At 45.1% G+C, this 13,634-nt stretch overlaps 1 pseudogene; it reads left to right on the top strand.

Annotated features, from left to right (window-relative positions):
- The first annotated feature begins 11,018 nt into the window (after nucleotides 1–11,018).
- Nucleotides 11,019–13,088, top strand: LOC147709767 (zinc finger protein 862-like; annotated as a pseudogene).
- Nucleotides 13,089–13,634: the final 546 nt, after the last annotated feature.

The raw sequence follows: 13,634 nt of genomic DNA, 5'->3' as shown, positions 1-13,634 counted from the left end.
TCCGCTTACTTTTCGCTTATCGGAACTTTGCGCGCAGAAAGCTGATTGGCTCTCCGGTGTCTGTCAACATTCTAAACAGTCCGGAGCGGACGCCATCTTGTCTCTCGGTAGGATCGAGAGAGAAGAAGAGGTGGAAAACGAAGGGGAATTTAATGAAAGGGGGCAAGGTATCCCCCTCTTGACCCCCTAGGAATGTTGTTGGGGTTATTAAAGGGTCCCGTGGGGAAAATAAAAAAAAAATGATTTTTCACGGTAGAAGCGCGGCCGCGAACTGGTAGCGAAACGGGAATTCGCCATTTTGTGCTTCGTTAATTAAATTACTAGTTATAAGTGGGTGCGGGAGACGTATCCTAATCCCCTATGTTTCCTGAGGGTGGCTGAGGAGGCTGATATATGTTGATACATCTCTTCCAGCGGCTGTGCGTGAGCTTTTTTTTTTTTTTTGCTGCGTGACAGTCCGGAGCGGCCGCCATCTTGTCTCTCGGTAGGATCGAGAGAGAAGAAAAGGTGAAAAACTAAGGGGGAATTTAATGAAAGGGGGCAAGGTATCCCCCTCTTGACCCCCTAGGAATGTTGTTGGGGTTATTAAAGGGTCCCGTGGGGAAAAAAAAAAAAAATGATTTTTCACGGTAGAAGCGCTTCACGGGCCGCGAACTGGGCCGCAAACTGGTAGCGAAACGGGAATTCGCCATTTTGTGCTTCGTTAATTAAAGTACTAGGTATAAGGGGGTGCGGGAGACGTATCCTAATCCCCTATGTTTCCTGAGGGTGGCTGAGGAGGCTGATATATGTTGATACATCTCTTCCAGCGGCTGCGCCATCTTGCCTTTTTTCGAATGCCACAATTTTGTCGTGCACGGCAGCCATTTTAGATGCCAGGCTGGTCCCAGGCTATCACCTAACCCTGCGGATGTAGTTTATGGCCCCAGCTGTAGAGAATTCAGACATGCCAATCCTCCTGATTCAGGCGTGTGACTACTGATTTCAGTGCTAGTCTCCCGCCTCCCGATTTCTGCAAGCAAAAACCCGGGGGCATATTACGAACAACTAGCGATAATTTTTGTCTCTAACTTGTTTAGAGACAAAAATTATCGCCGCACATCGGCGATTTTTATCGCAGATAAACCTTGCTATTATCGCAGAAAAGTCAGCGATATTCATGTATTATCGACCTAATGCTCTTAGCCATGTTATCCACCTCCCATTGGATAACATGGCTAAGAACTGCTCAGGGCAGGTGTTAGATTTTGGAGATATTCGCGCTTAGCGCGAATATCTCCAAAAGTTGGTAATAGAAGGTAGCGATGTTAGGGACTGTTTCCAGTCGCTAACATCTTGGCACGCCACTTTGCATGTCATTAGTGATAAGTATCACTGACATGCAGAGCGGGGCCCAAGATGGTCGCTATCTCCTTTTAGCTGTCACTAACTGGTGTTAGCGACAGCTTGGTAATAGGGAAATAATTTTATCTCCGCTTTCATGGCTTTTAAAGCCAAAAAAGCGGAGATAAACCCCCTTGATAATATGCCCCACGATTCCTTGGGGGTTTCAGCTGACAGGGCTTGGTATTGTGTTACATAGTAATTTTTCCATGAAACGTCAGAGGGTCGATGCAGGGGTTCTAGAAGAGGTGATAAACCATTTAAGCCTCATGAACAAGCGCATGGTCTTTTAAAGATTTGTGAAGTACTCGGGGCGGCGGTGTGTGTGTGCCCTCTTTCAGGAGCGGGCGGGGGGGCACTGCCAGCAACTTGCCAGGTCAGGTAGTGTTCAACACGTGCATCACCCTTTCTCTGCCTGCTATTGCGCTCCATGCTTCGGAAAGGTAAGAAAAAGAACGTGCATTTGAGTTTGAAATGTCCGATCCTGCAGCAGCACACTTCCAAAGCCCACACATGACAATAACCCAATTCAAGGCCCCATTCACCCGTTTTTAAAAAAAATAGATAACACTCCAAGAAAGTAAGGTTATAAAACTTTATTAACTACTAACTTTAACGAACGGAACAAAAACTAAAAACATTTAAACATTTCTCAACACAAAAAGCAACAATGGTTAGAAGCTGTCTTTTGTGCGAATAGTCCCAAGGCAGCACAACGTGCAGAGTTCTGGACGGCACCCAGGTGATGTCGCCTGGGTGCCGCACTGGTTTAGGGATCCTACAATGCTGCTCCGAAAATTGGCGTGGGGCGTCCCGGGTGGGGCGGGGGGAGGCCTCGTCAGTAGCGGTCTGTTGTGCGAATAGTCCCAAGGCAGCACAACGTGCAGAGTTCTGGACGGCACCCAGGTGATGTCGCCTGGGTGCCGCACTGGTTTAGGGATCCTACAATGCAGCACAGAAAAACAGCGTGGGGCGTCCCGGGTGGTGCGGGGGGAGGCCTCGTCAGTAGCGGTCTGTGTCCAGTGTCACATGGCTGACACAACATGTACGACAGGCACCCAGGTGATGTCCAGTAAACTGCCGCACTGGTTTTGGTATCCTACAATGCTGCTCCGAAAATTGGTGTGCGACGGCCCGGGGGGGGGGGCGTGGGGGAGCCGGCGTGAACGGGCCTCCCCAGGTGGCGGCCATCTAGCTGAGTTGCGCTCGCTCTTGCGGCCACAGCGTCTCGCTCACCATGTTGTTGAGTTGCTCCCACTCTTGCAGTGCAGCGATAGGCGGCTGCCACATGGCTCTTAAAATGGCGGACAGCTCCTCGGTTTTAGGCCTGGTCCACTGAAATGGCCCTGGGACACTTTGGAACTCGGACGCTTGCCTGCTAGGGCTTGGGCTCCATTCACGAAAAGCGTCCCCTCAGCCGTGAAGATTGTATAAAAGTCTTGGGGGGCCCCCGACTCCCGCAGGCTTCCGGTGGGGAGCGGCTGCCATGATTGCTCGCGGAATGACCACGACGGAGCCACGAGATGGTGGTGCTCTCATGCTGACGCCAGCTTCAGTCTGAATGATCCAGAAACAAGGTGGGGCTTTCATCGTTTGGGAAAAAAAAATGTTCTAAACCAATGAAAAGTGTTATTTTTAGGTCATATGACCAAGCCTTCCATCTTTAGGAAACCAAAAGTAAAATGAACCAATGAAAAGTTTTATAAACAAGTCACATGACCTGTTATGCGGCATAGGGCTACAAAAAGCGTAGAAAATCCGTTGGCACGTGAGGCGGCGTCAGTAGCGGACCGATGTGCGAATAGGCCGAAGGCAGCACAACGGGCCGAGATCCGGATGGTACCGAGGTGGTGTCCAGCAAATTGCCGCACTGGTGTGGCCATCCTACAATGCTGCGCCGAAAGACGGCGTGTCCAGCTGAGTTGCGGTCACTGTTGCGGTACAGTGACTCGAACGCGCCGAGATTCGGATGGCACCGAGGTGGTGTCCAGCTAATTGCCGCACTGGTGTGGCCATCCTACAATGCTGCGCCGAAAGACGGCGTGTCCAGCTGAATTGCGGTCACTGTTGCGGTACAGTGACTCGAACGCGCCGAGATCCGGATGGCACCGAGGTGGTGTCCAGCAAATTGCCGCACTGGTGTGGCCATCCTACAATGCTGCGCCGAAAGACGGCGTGTCCAGCTGAATTGCGGTCACTGTTGCGGTACAGTGACTCGAACGCGCCGAGATCCGGATGGCACCGAGGTGGTGTCCAGCAAATTGCCGCACTGGTGTGGCATCCTACAATGCTGCGCCGAAAGACGGCGTGTCCAGCTGAGTTGCGGTCACTGTTGCGGTACAGTGAGTCGAACGCGCCGAGATCTGGATGGCCCCGATGTTGTGTCCAGCAAGTTGCCGCACTGGTGTGGCCATCCTGCAATGCTGCGCCGAAAGTCGGCGTGGGGTGCCCCGTTGGCTTATGAGGTGATGTCAGTAGTGGACCGATGTGTGAATAGGTCGGAACCAGCACAAGGCACCAAGATCCGAATGGCAAGTCCTGGATGTTGAGTGCCTCAGTTGAGATTTCTGAGCAGTGCTTGTAAGACTGTCTGAAGCTTATTTGCACCTGCTGCAGCTTCACTAGGTCCGGCGGAACTTTTTGCCTTTTCCTTTCTGCTTCTTTTCCTACAATGCGTTTCATCTGAAGACACGACCAGGTCCCTGAATGTGTGCAGGGGGACGCTATTGATTGAATGAACGCGCCGAGATCTGGATGGCACCGAGGTGGTGTCCAGCAAATTGCCGCACTGGTGTGGCCATCCTACAATGCTGCGCCGAAAGTCGGCGTGGGGTGCCCCGTTGGTTTATGAGGTGATGTCAGTAGTGGACCGATGTGTGAATAGGTCGGAACCAGCACAAGGCGCCCTGCACTGTTGAGCCTTTTTCAATGCCTGTTTTTTGTTGTTTCCCCTCCATCAAAAACAAAACAAAAATACAAGGCGCCAAGATCCGAATGGCAAGTCCTGGATGTTGAGTGCCTCAGTTGAGAGTTCTGAGCAGTGCTTGTAAGACTGTCTGAAGCTTATTTGCACCTGCTGCAGCTTCACTAGGTCCGGCGGAACTTTTTTCCTTTTCCTTTCTGCTTCTTTTCCTACAATGCGTTTCATCTGAAGACACGACCAGGTCCCTGAATGTGTGCAGGGGGACGCTATTGATTAAATGAAAATGGCGGCTTGACACAAAGCTGACTCAAGCGTTACTGTTGGTGCTATACAGACAAAAATTGGTTTTCAGTTTGTACATTCTTCAGGTTTTTTTTTTCCATCCAAGTCTGATTGAGAGTTTGTAGAAAAATGGCTTCAGATTTTCCACATACTACTCTTCAACATTCTTCCTAAATGTAACAATGTGAAACTCACTAGGAGAACGGCTGTTTCTGTTTCCTTTCAAAATGCTGCCACCAATATTTTCTGAATGGAAGACACCATCTTGTAGCATAAAGGGCCGAAAGGGGTTCTGGTCTGGCCGATGGTTGGTGGAGACATTTTGACTATATCTTGGACCTGCCCGGCCTCGCCCAAAATGGCGCCGGTATAAATGGGACTCGTAACTCTTTGCCCGCAAATGTATATCTAGAAAATGTTATTGTAAGTGGCCCTGTCGTATTTTAATTACAAAATGTACGTCCACCGATTCCGCAACTGTTAGACACCTTTGTTCTTGTCACCTAATGGCCCGCTCGTTACGTTCTTCTACAGTGTAAATGTCTCCTCATCATATACGATTTCAGTTTGCTCCGTGGCCGGCCCACGTGGTTATAGGCCCGTATTTGTATACTGACATTTTCACAATAAAGGTTTTTAAAACAAAACACGGTAGTAGTATTTTCATTTGTAAAGTTTTTACTTTTAGTGACTGTTTTCGAATCAGTAAAAGGCAAGTGAAATAAAGCAGTCCAATTACATGACGGATAAAAGGTATAATATGTAGGAACGCAGTAAAGATAAATGGTCAAGGGCAGTTGTGTTTTTCATGTCTGCAACATAAAGTGATCGATAAGAATCTGATAATCAGGCGTATCGGCGACTAAGACAGCAGGCCGAATCTCTTTTACTCAACGGCTCCGTCATGGAAGGAAGAAACGCCCTTTTTCTCGAAAAAGGAATATATTTTACTTGCAAGACAGTTGTAAATTTTCCGGGAAAGTACATTAGCCTGGAATATTATAACATATGTTTGAAAAAAAAATATTGTTCGAAAATAATAAAAAGCGTAATTTTTAGGTCATATGACCAAGCTTTTCATCATTAAATTAACAAAAGTAAAATGAACCAATGAAAAGTTTTATTAACAAGTCACATGACCTGTTATGCTTACGTTACGCGCTGCGCGCCGCGCCTCGGATCACTTCCGGGTGCGCTAACGCGGCGTGTCATAAAACGCATTACGCGACAACGTAGGTCAAGAATATAGTCTAAATGTCTCCACCAACCAGCGTTCAGAACACAACCCCTTTCAGCAGTCCAAAAAGTTCTGTTAAATGACAACAGAGGGGACAGGCAACAAGAACCATCAGTCAAAGAGGGGAGGGCAAGTTCTTCTCTTCCGGGTCATGTTGGGGCGCTACCGGAACTGATCGAATTGGTAGTCTACAGTGTTTCTGGATGTTTCAGACTAAAGCTGGCGTCAGCATGAGACCACTACCATCTCGTAGCTCCGTCGTGGCCATTCCACGAGCAATCATGGCAGCCGCTCCCCACCAGAAGCCTGCGGGAGTCGGAGGCCCCCAAGACTTTTGTAGAATCTTCACGGCTGAGGGGACGCTTTTCGAGAATGGGACCCAAGCCCTAGCAGACAAGCGTCCGAGTTCCAAGGTGTCCCAGGGCCATTTTAGTGGACCAGGCCCAAAACCGAAGAGCCGGCCGCCATTTTGAGAGTCCTGTGGCAGCCGCCTATCGCTGCACCGCAAGAGCGGGCGCATCTCAACTACATGGTGAGCGAGACGCTGTAGTCGCAAGAGCGGGCGGTAAACAGCTGAATGGCGGAAGAGGCACAGTGTAGCAAAAGCGGGCGGAATGGCAACTAAAACGATAAAGGGGCGCCCCACTACAGCTTGTCTTCAGGTCAAACGGATTGTGGGACAAGGTCCAGAATTGAAGAGTCATCAAAAGGCAAAAAGTTCCGCCGGACCCCGGGAGCCGGCCGCCTATGTCGGGGGCGATCTCAGGCTACACCAGTGCTATAAGACTTGGGGAGGGTGTCGGAGCCAAGCGTCTTCTCCGAGTCCATGGCCATCACACCGCCCCTCAGGGGCCTCCGTCAAGCTGTTTAGGAAGGTAACATATCACATTGTTTTCTAATGCAGTCAGGTCCACAAACGACACTCACTTACTTTGAGAATAGTGAAGCTGCAGTAGGTGGAAATAAGCTTCAGACAGTGTTACAAGCACTGCTCAGAACTCTTAACTATGGCACCCAACATCCAGAACTTATGCTATTTGAGAATGGTAGTGACATCGAAGCATCTCAGGGACCAAAACCATTAACGTACTTTCACGTATGAAAATCTTACTTGGGGAGGGGGCAGGAGCGAAGCGCCCCCTCCCAGTCAGCGCCACCACACCGTATGTTGAAAATCTGAAGCCATCGTTCTACAAAGTCAACCAAACTTGGATTGAAAAATCTAGAAAAATGTACAAACTGAAAACCAGTTTTGGTCTGCATAGCATCAGTAACAACGCTTGAGTCAGCTTTGTGTCAAGCCGCCATTTTGATTCAACAAAGCACAGGCATTGAAAAAGGCTGAAATTCAGAACTCTAAACTATGGCACCCAACATCCAGGAGCTTGCCATCCGGATCTTGGAGCCTTGTGCTGTTTTCGATCTATTCACACATCGGTCCACTACTGACATCATCTTATAAACCAACGTTATGTAAATAGTTTTTTAATAAAATGTTTTACCCTGTTTCTTTGCTGGTGTGTTGTCTATATTTTTAATATTTGCATAGGGTTTGTCGTTATTTTGTGCGGGATGGGTGATGGAGCCGAGCTGTCTTGCAGCCCTCATGGTGTGGAGCTCAGTTCATCTCACTATTTTCGTATTTCTCATGAAGGGTTGTTCCTAATATTTCTATTTTAGCGAGGTCAAAAAGAGATCCAATTAGTGGCCTACTGATTTTGCTCGATTACTTTTATTTTTTTACACAATTTTTCACTATCTGCAAAGACTAAACAGAGTATTGCGACTTTGTGCTTGTTTGTAAATAGAGAATGATCCAAAGAGAACCAATTCTAAAACAGTAAATGCTTGGACAACAATCAATCAAATGGAGAGACAAGGAGGCACGACGGATTACAACGGGGGTAAAGGCCTGCGTTAACTACCCTTCAGTATCTGCAAAGAGAGAGTACTACTAAGGCAAAAGAGGGGAGGGGGGGGTGCAGCGTTCAAAGCACATCAGCGTGCATAAATACGAAAATGTTTTTATCTATCACGTACTTGACATTTTAAAGCTTTTCATATTTGCTATTAAAAAACCAATGAAATTCACAGAAAAAACCATAGGTTATAGTGGATATATAGTTAGGAATTTGCATTTACAAAACCTTGAAAATTCAATGAAAAAACCATAGGTTATAGGCCATATATAGTTAGGAATTCACATTTACAAAACCTTATTTTACTCGCATAAAACCATTGAAATTCCATATATAGTTAGAAGCGCTAACTATATATCGCGCACCCGCAATCCACTGCTGATGATGTCACATATTACATCATTCATGACATGGTCAGTGACATCACTGATGACATCACTGATGACATCTCAAATGACATCACTGATGACAACTCAAATGACATCACTGATGACATCACTGATGGCAACTCAAATGACATCACTGATGACATCTCATTTGTCATCACTGATCACATCACTCATGTGATAATACAATGAACCTCTTCAGACTCTAATATAACCTTACATACACTCAGTATAAACAGACACTCACAGACTGTCACTCATCCATGGAGTTACTCACACACCTAGTCAGTCATGCAAAGAATCAATCACACCTCCATTTCCTCAACTATAAAGTTATACACATCTTACTTATTCAAACATATAATAACACATATTTATTCTCTTATATAATCCCTGATACAAGCTCACAGTGATCGATACAGCCACTCACACATTCACTGGCTCTTATGTTCAGTTATTTATATATCTCAACTCTCACATGTATTGTGTTTTACATACGTACTTACTTGCACATGTAGCAATGAGAAATCCATTCACTCACCAACACACCCATGCACAGTCAACCGCCCATATAGCTGTTTCCACATGCACTCTTGAACTCATACTCCTAGTGAATCAACTGCTTACACATCTATGCACAGAGTCACGCACCTCCCAGCCACCCACACACACACTCAGCCTCCCATTCAAATACTTGGGCAACCAATCAATAACCCATATGGCCACTCTTATAGCTACTGATCAACACATGCAGCAGCTTACACAACAACAAACATACTGATGCACAAATTAAGACAGTTTAGTCACTAACCCATGCACTCAGTGAGACACATTTAATCACTCACTCATACAGTCAGTCATGCACCTACTAAATTCTTCATCCAGACACTTATACATCCACTCATTCTTCAATATGTGAAACATATTTAAACTTTACAGACACATACAATCACTGGATGTTGTGATCAGTGATGTCATCAGTGATGTCATTTGAGATGTCATCAGTGATGTCATCAGTGATGTCACTGACCATGTCATGAATGATGTAATATGTGACATCATCAGCAGTGGATTGCGGGTGCGCGATATATAGTTAGCGCTTCTAACTATATATGGAATTTCAATGGTTTTATGCGAGTAAAATAAGGTTTTGTAAATGCGAATTCCTAACTATATATGGCCTATAACCTATGGTTTTTTCATTGAATTTTCAAGGTTTTGTAAATGCAAATTCCTAACTATATATCCACTATAACCTATGGTTTTTTCTGTGAATATATATATATATGTATATATATGTGTGTATATATATGTATATGTGTGTGTGTATATACACAGAAACTCCTGACCGCCTAGAGCTCGGCGGAGAGTCCTCAGGTGTAGACCTCTTTAAACTCCCTTCACAAGTCACGGACCAGTACACAGAATTAAGGTGCAAGGTTTTAATCTGCCATTATCAGACAGGTGTTTTCCATGACATGTTTCATTCCTCAAAGGAGCATGATCACATGGGATATATATATAGAAATTACACCCATTTGAGCAAATGTGTGTGAATGGGACACGTCTCGGTTAAAACATTGACATGGCAAAAGGTAAACAAAATGCTGGAGAGTGGCTGGATTGTGTGGGGAGGTGCAGATAAGTTAAGCCTAATGGATGCTAATAATGAAGCGCAGGGGCACGTGCCTATTTGCCTAAACTGGAATCACAGGTAAGTATTTGGTCCTTTTTCCTAGTGGAGTATCTGGGCCAGTCCCATTCATTTTTTGTAATTCTTAGATCCTTTGCTAACCATTTTGTCTTCAATTGCAGGTTTGCAGTCTGTAAGGTATTTGTGTTTGAATGGTCAGGCGTGAGGACCCACAAAGACAAGGCAATTCTGTTTATGTTCCACGTTGCATTTGGGGGGGTGCTTGGTAAATAGATTCACAATCTGCACCCCTTTTCTTATACAGGTTTCTGAGACTGTGCTACAAATACAGCTGTACGGGCAGACGTGAGTACAGGCAGAACAGGTAATTGTTTGGTAGAGTTAAACTGTGGTGCATCTTGTGCATTGTAGTATAACCACATACCTTATCCATGTTTTCTTCTGTTGTAGGTTTCACAGACAGTACCCCACACATTTGACCGGGCAGACGTGAGCACACGCAGAGCAGGTAATTTTTTGGTAGAGTTAAACTGTGGTGCATCTTGTGCATTGTAGTAAAACCACATACCTTATCCATGTTCTTCTGTTGTAGGTTTCACAGACAGTACCCCACACATTTGACCGGGCAGACGTGAGTACAGGCAGAGCAGGTAATTTTTTGGTAAAGTTAAACTGTGGTGCATCTTGTGCATTGTAGTATAACCACATACCTTATCCATGTTTTCTTCTGTTGTAGGTTTCACAGACAGTACCCCACACATTTGACCGGGCATACGTGAGAACAAGCAGAGCAGGTAATTGTTTGGTAGAGTTAAACTGTGGTGCATCTTGTACATTGTAATATAACAACATGCCTTACCCATGTTTTCTTCTGTTGTAGGTTTCACAGACAGTCCCCCACACATTTGACCGGGCATTCGTGAGTACAAGCAGAGCAGGTAATTGTTTGGTAGAGTCCCCTTATGGTGCACATGGTATATTTCTGTATCACAAATTCACAATGTGCTGTAACAATCTTTACTTCTATTGCAGGCTTTACGGACAGTGCTACTTATAAGTTTGAAAGGACACTGCAGTGAACAGAAAAATCCAGGTAATTACACTCTACGTTTTGCCGACGCTGCCTCAGTATTATGTGACCGATTGCAATCATGAGCATAGGCTTCAACTTTAACCCTGTTCCTTTATTTTGCAGGCTTTGTGGCATAGCAGGCTAAACCCAGTTATTGCAAATATGTTCAAGCGCAAAGCTGTACCTTCTGCAGAGTGTGAAGCTTCACCACAAAGGAAGAAATGTTGCCTTGTCTTCAAGGAAGAGTGGATGAAAGAAATTGTGGAGGCTGAGACACAGAAATCACGAAGCAAGGTTCGCGTGCAACTTGGGGAACTATTTCAATACAGTCCAGACGTGGGCTTAATTTGCAAAGCATGTGCAGAAGCCAAGATTGTTGGGGACTTTTCCACAGGGAAGAAATGGAGTGATGGCTGGAAACTGGATTACCTGAAACGCCATCTAATTAGCAAAGTTCACGAATCTGCCATGGTGATATTGAGAAACAGAAGTGCTGCTGCCAGGTTTGGTTTTGGAGTGCGGGCAATGCTGACAGAAACTGCCACTGACAAAGCAAATAGGATGGAAGTAGTTGAACGACACAGATCCCTGCCTGAGAAGATAAAGATTCTCATCAACAATGTGTTGCTGGCAGTCAAGATGAATACTTCCATGTTATCTGTACAAGACATCCATGACCATCTAGCTTTGTATGTGAAGATACCAGACAGCTGGAGGAGCAAGAACTATGCCTTTGAGTTCCTTGAGGCCATCAATAGCGTGATACACAGTGAAGGGATGGCAGAACTTCGTAACGCTTTGTATCACACATTGATAATTGATGAGAGCACCGATATTTCTGTTACAAAAATGTTCATTTTGTACTTCAAGTACCGACCTGTAACCTCAACAGAGCACAAAACACAGTTTGGGGGCATAGTGAAGCTGACTAGTTGTAATGCTGAGGCCATCACTACTGCTGTGAAGGAATTCTACACTGCCAATGAACTGGACCTCATGAAAATGGTCATGTTCACATCCGATGGTGCGTCTGTGATGCTGGGTAAAAATAACGGTGTTGCTACTCGCCTTAAACAATCTATTCCCCATCTAGTTGAGCAGCATTGTGTCACTCATCGAGAAGATTTGGGAGTTGATGATGCCTGGAAGAGCGTTCCAATGATTTAAGAGATGGAGACATTATTGAGGACTGTCTACACTGTGTTCTCCAGATCACCTGCAAAGAAGTCCAAGCTAGATGAAATGGCATTAGTCACTGACTGTGAAGTGGTCTCTTTTCGACCATTGAATGAAGTCCGGTGGCTTTCGAGGCATTTTGCAGTTGGAGCACTAATTCGGAATTACGAGGCTGTTCTTAAGTACTTTGAGCATGATAAAGTTGAAGAGAATGATCCAGTTGCTAAATATTGTTACAAAAAGCTATCTGACTCAAACTACCATATTTCCCTTGCAGTACTTAATGACATTCTGAGTGAATTTGCATCATTGTGCAAACTGTTCCAAAAAAGTTCTTTGACTACTGTTGAAGCTGTACAGTATGCAAGAGCAAAGATTGGCCAAATTAAGGAACAGTATTTGGGGGACACTGTCTTTTGGAGCAGCAATGTAAGAGAGATGATGGTGTTGTACAAGGAAAGGCAAGAATTTGACAGTGGGCCTATTCTGTCTTTTGTTTCCCTTCTTTGTGAGCACATGCAAAAAAGGTTCCCTGAGGATGAACTGAAAGAATGGGCAAGTTTTGAAATCCAGGCAATGTCAACACAGTCACATTTTGATTTTGGGACTGAGAATATACTAAGACTTGTTGAAAAGTATAAAAATGTCTTGGTCCTGGGTGATTGTGAAACACCAGAAGATGTTGTTCGACAATACAGAGACTATAAATATGTGGTGGCAGAACATGTAAAGGGTGGTTTATTTTCCACATTTCAAAACATGGTGAATTTCACTGTACGCAGTGCTGCTCAATATAGTGCGGTGTCTCAGCTAGTTGATGTCTGTGCAACATTTCAAGCATCTAGTGCAGACTGTGAACGAGGATTCAGCCTCATGAATACTATCAAGAGCAAATTGAGGAATAGACTAGAGCAGAAGCATTTGGATATGCTGATGAGGACAAAGGCCTACCTCCTGAATGGGAAAGTTGACCTTGATAAAGTTTATTTGCACTGGAAAAATGGCAAGGATCGCCGTGAGAAGCAAGCCTGTCACCCATCTAGTGTTGCCACTTGACTTGTCTGAACATCCTTCTCCCACAGTCCATCTTTGCGTGTGTCTGAGTTTTACAAACTATCCCTGGCGGGATAGCCCAACATTACTCAGTAACTTTCACATCAAATTGTAAATGTTATGTAATTTCGTAACTTATTGTGTATATGTGATATTGTATAGGCTCTCAACATTTCCCCACCCAATGAACAGTGCTCCAGTTAAAAATATTTAGTAAAATCTTATGATGGTACCACCTTTTGGAGTCTTGTGCTTTTCTAAACCTTAAGTGTACTTGCCTGTGCTTTTCTAAACCTTAAGTTTACTTGCCTGTGTAACCAATCAATGTCGTCGTTATCCAATATGCAAAAGCTTAACGTGGAGCTGTTTGTGTGAAAATGCACCATCTTTTCACTTTTTTAAGCCAACGTTTGGAGTGACATTTGGCGCTGCACACGCGCGTGGTCTGGTTCTTGGCGCACATAGCCATGATTGCAGCGCACAGAGACCCTCCACTGCCGCACACAGAGGAAAAAAATTAGAGGGAACATTGGTTATCACTGTTCAAAT

Source organism: Lissotriton vulgaris, chromosome 6, assembly GCF_964263255.1.
Source record: "Lissotriton vulgaris chromosome 6, aLisVul1.2, whole genome shotgun sequence".
Classification (NCBI taxonomy): Eukaryota; Metazoa; Chordata; class Amphibia; order Caudata; family Salamandridae; genus Lissotriton; species Lissotriton vulgaris.
This window is presented reverse-complemented; position numbering and strand designations above follow the sequence as displayed.